The sequence below is a fragment of the Micropterus salmoides genome, unplaced genomic scaffold (genome assembly GCF_014851395.1).
Source record: "Micropterus salmoides isolate LMB-PRFRI ecotype aquatic unplaced genomic scaffold, ASM1485139v1 Ms_hic_scaffold_2, whole genome shotgun sequence".
In the NCBI taxonomy this organism is placed as follows: domain Eukaryota; kingdom Metazoa; phylum Chordata; class Actinopteri; order Centrarchiformes; family Centrarchidae; genus Micropterus; species Micropterus salmoides.
In genome coordinates, this window is record NW_024041150.1 from 42,257,206 (window position 1) to 42,261,990 (window position 4,785).

The window sequence follows — 4,785 nt, forward strand, 5'->3', positions numbered from 1 at the left end:
CTCTGTCAATCCCTCCGCTCACACACTCGCCCCCTGCACCTGATCATGCACGCCTCTCATGCCCACCGGCATCAAATCAATGAAAACCCACTCTTAGACTCCAGCAATTACCACAGATTTTCAACTTGCATATACAACCCATGAACTCGTTATAACAGGCTTTTAACTAAACATTATCTTTTAGTTATTTATCATACAGCAAATGTGCAACATACAACAGAAATACATCACCATATTTTACCATCATATGCAATGAATTTTTAAAATCAGATTTTCTTATAATGAACTCTTTTGACCCAGTACTATTTATACTGGGTTACACGTGGACCCCTAATAATTGAGAACACAGAGACAGTGATAAACACTAGCACTGGGAAAAGGAAATAACGCCTAAACCCAAGACCGTGACACACATACTTTCAGATCTGTTGCACTATTTGAGACTGTAAGATAAAAGAGTAACTTTGACAATGTCTTTTTTACAGTTAAGTTCAGGTCTTTGAATAAGAATCTAAACTCCATGTCTGACTATTTTTTAAGTGACGAGTCATTTGCTTTAACGTAATATTGTGTCACTGAGGGCTCTGATTGCAACAAGTCTTATAAACAGTGTGTGAATAAAATCCTGTAATGTCTCCACAGTTGTGACTAATTATTGAATGTTCCCATGATCTCAGTGTGAAGAGGCCTTCTGTTTAAACAAAGATGTTCTCACTGTATCGTCCTGTGGAGTCCTTTTTAAATGTAATTACTTTTTCTCTCTGGATGTTTTTATTGTTTTTAGATGTGGTACGAGTGAAACCTGGAGATGATGTCATTCTGCCATGTCAGGCTGGTGAAGCCCCATCAGAGCTGTAGAGTGGAGCAGAGCTGACCTGGAGCCAGAGTACGTCCTCTTTTACAGAGATGGACTCTCAGATCCAACCCAGCAGCATCCATCCTTTAAGGACCGGGTGCAGCTGGTGGACAGAGAGCTGAAGGACAGAAACGTGTCTTTAATTCTGAAGAACGTGAGCAGCAACGACGCTGGAACATACGAGTGTCGAGTTGCAACAGGAGTTTCAAGACATAAGAGAATCAACATTGAGACTCCACCAATCAGAATCTACCAGCTGGAGGTTTCAGGTGAGTTTGTGGAGGTCAGTGTGTCTGTGTGCCATGTTGTAGCTGCACTTTATTCCATGTTGTTTCTGAGAGTCAAACATGAGGAATATAGAAGATATAGAAGAGTAAATGGAGGCTGTTCCACTGTTCACTCATTTCCTGACTAATATGCACTTTGATCTTCAGGGTCCAACAGCGGAGACGTCGAGGAGGGAAACTACGGTCTTTACTACGGACTGGTAGCAGCTTTTGTTCTGGTTTGTTTAGCTGCTGTTGGATTGGCTGTTGGCTGGAAATATAAAAGAAATGCGGACATGAAATCAGAACAGTCTGCTGCTGAAGCAGTGGACAATCAGCTCCTCTGATCTCTACTACAATGTTCTACTTAAGTAAAAGTAAACTTGAACTACTAACTACTTGAACTAAATCCGAGCAGACTATATAAAAGTACTTTGTTCATGAACAGATTAGCCAGCTTAAACAGAAAAACGGTCTCTGATGTCTGAAATGTCAGCAGACAGAGTGCAAACAGAACATGTTGAAACCAGGCGGAAAGAGGTCTGTGGGTCTCAGATCACAGCTAATCATACATTTTATCTAAAATGTTGTTGAAGAAATAAAGTGAGCCAGGTTGAGGTGTGATGAAGTGTCAGGGACCGATGAAGACTTCCATAGCGTTGTTTAAGCCCCGCCGAGGATATACATATATAATTTGTTGCAACTCACAACCCTCAAAACTAGATGCCACAAAAACCTACAGACTTAACCTTCAAGCAAGACATACCTAATTTCCAAAAAGATGGGACTGTTCGTGATGATGTCAGGGAGTAGTTGTAAGGATGACATTAAAAATGTTACACAGTATTCACATTCAAATCATCTTTGTTTGAGCAAGGGGTCTTGCAGAAAAGTGACCTGTCTGCAGCAGAGCCTATTTCTGTGCTGGTGTGGCAACAAGAGATTGTTTAATTGCCTGGTTTGTCAAATGAGCAGCAAAACAAGATTTTTTCCATGCAGTTAGAGATGGAAATTGATCCTGTTAGCTCTGGGTCAGGTTGTGTATTATTTCTGACTTGTTTCTGGTGCTAAAATTTGTGTGTGTTTTGGGGTTCTGTCTTGTCTGTTTTCCTGTGTCCAGCCTGTGTTAATTGTGAGCTCTGCCGTTTGTTGTCCGTTTGATTCTGTGTTAATCTGTTTTTGTTCTGTTATCTTAGTCTGTTGTCTGTGTTGTCCTGATATCTCATCCCCCTGATCCACTCTGTGTTAGTAATTCGGTCCCTGCTTGTTTTGTTGCTTACACCGTGCGTTAGACTCCCTGTTGCTGTCCTGTTAGTTTAGACTTTTGTAGTTTTGTAGTTGGTCCATGTTTTCTCTTTTTGGGTTTGTTCCTTGTCTCGTGTTCTTTATTTAAGCTTATTTGTTCCATTGTTCATTTGCATGTTCGGTTTTGCTCTCTTAGCATCTTTCCTGACTTGTATCTTTGGTTTAGTTCTGTGTCTTAGTTTATGTCCAGTAACCTAGGTTATGTTCCCACAGTTATCACTCTGCCTGCCTGCCTCGTTAGCCTTGATCCCTGTCACCTATGCTGCTCCCGCCCTGCTCGTTAGTCCCTGTGTATATGTTTGGTTTTCCTGTTCATTCCCTCTCTAGTCATTGTAGTGTGGTGTATACAGTCAGTCGTGTTGTTTGGAAGAGTGTTCTGTCTGCCTGTTGCTGTACAACCCTTCTGATTTTTTGGATATTCCAGTCTACTGCCTGTAAGCCTGAGAACCTGGTTTTTGTTTGGATTAAAATCCCCTGAACGGAATCTCTGCGCTGGAGTCTTGCATTTGGGCTCACACTCTTGCTTGCACTCATTCTGAAAATCGTGACATTTGGTTTGAACATGTTGCGAATGCTAGGGGCTGGACAGATTCAGGCAAGGTGTTTCGGTGTGTCCTCATTGGGAGGGCATGGGAGTCTTATTCGGCCATTTGTGGTAGGCTAATTTGCATGATGATAGTAAAATCAGAGGTGCTGAAATCATTTGAGTTGGTACCTGAAGTGTATCACCAAAAGTTACAAAAGTAGGTCAAGGATGATGAACAGACAAATATGAAATTTGTGGTTCAAGCATCGTCAAATGAGCCTACACGTGCTGGACAAGTTGGGTTTTGTAATTACTGCCCCTTGTTAAAATCAACAGAGGTGTGTCTCCCTTTTTGTTGTGGCCTTTTGAGCCAGGCCATTACCAAATACTCAGGCACAGGTACTTGTAACTCAGAACAGTACAGAGCTGTTGAACTTGATGGTTCAGGTCTGGTCTAAATTAGATACTAAGGCTATGATCAGACTGCAGGCCATATGCTCATATGTGACTCAGATTTGATCTTTGAACAGATCTGATTTTTGAACAGTGTGAACAAGTTACATTGAATCTGTTATCCAAAGAAGGTTAAAGTCAAGGGGCAACTGGACTTGGTTGAAGATACTAGAAGACGTTTCGTCCCTCATCCAAAGGACTTATTCAGTTCTGACTGACTGGTAGGGAAACTAAGTTATTAACCTCAGTGGGGTCGTTTGCCAGGATCGTCGAAACTGCTGGTTCGTTAGTGTTCCTGGCTGTACCCAAGGCCAAGACTTGTTTGAGGACCACCAGGTGCACATTGTAGACAGAGAAGACAGATTTTAGGTTGAGAAGCTGTCGCTGAACAGAGGAGGGGAATTACGGTGATGAATCACCCCATCACTTATCCCCCACTTACAATGCGGTCCTTTCATCACTTCCTAGAAAACTCAACAAACCGAACCTATTTGCCTCAGATGAAGATACCAACAACGGTCGTTCAGTCTTTGCCTCGGGTGGTCCAAGTCCAACATTTACTGTTTTGGTCTCCACCAACCTGTTCTCCCTCCCAAGTTGTCACATATGGACGCATTGTCAAGACCTCTTGGCATCAGCTTGTAATGCAGTTGGAAGCCCTTAGTGTCATAGTTCAGCACACTGGGTGAAACCCAGTAGAGTCTTTTGTAAACACTAACAGACTCCGGCTACACCGCGTTACGGCTGTGCTACGGTTTTGATGTGTCCATAGCCTGGCGTCAAAATCCACTGGAAGCGTCTCAGAAGTGTTTCAGCAGCAGAGCATGCAGCCTGCCCCACATTATTTACTTATTAATCATCATCATCGTCACTTTTGCGCTTCTACTACCTTCTCCACAGCTCTCTGTGACCCCGTTACATGTTACTTAAATACAGTCATACAGGCTGTTTGCTTACATTTCATTATGCAACACTTTGGACACAATCGGTTTTATTTTATTTTTAGCAATAGGCAGATGATTCAGCAGTCACGAGTGTAGCGTATGACCACAGCATAGGGGATATTCCATATTCCATATCCATTTTGCTGTGTCACCCTTACAAAATAAACTTCAATTTTGACATTTTTTCAAGACTGAATCACTCCCACATTAAACTATTAATGGTCGCTCTCAGGCAAATTTATTTACAGAAAGTGTTTATTTTAAATAAATTGTTGGTTACATGTTCAAAAAATTTATATTTGTGACAAATGTCATTTATATGCATGCAAGTTGTCTTCTAAAAAATGCAACACTTTTTTTTGTTTTAAAGGAGACTAAAACCTCAGGTTTATCAATGTTATCATGTAATTTAGTAAACAATAGGATAAATGATTG

At 41.4% G+C, this 4,785-nt stretch overlaps 1 long non-coding RNA gene across 1 annotated transcript; it reads left to right on the forward strand.

The window, feature by feature from the left end:
• Positions 1-755: 755 nt before the first annotated feature.
• LOC119911669 lies at positions 756-1,409 on the forward strand. Its single transcript, XR_005445951.1, has 2 exons — positions 756-1,125; positions 1,291-1,409. It is a non-coding gene; the product is annotated as an uncharacterized LOC119911669 (long non-coding RNA).
• The last annotated feature ends 3,376 nt before the right edge of the window (positions 1,410-4,785 follow it).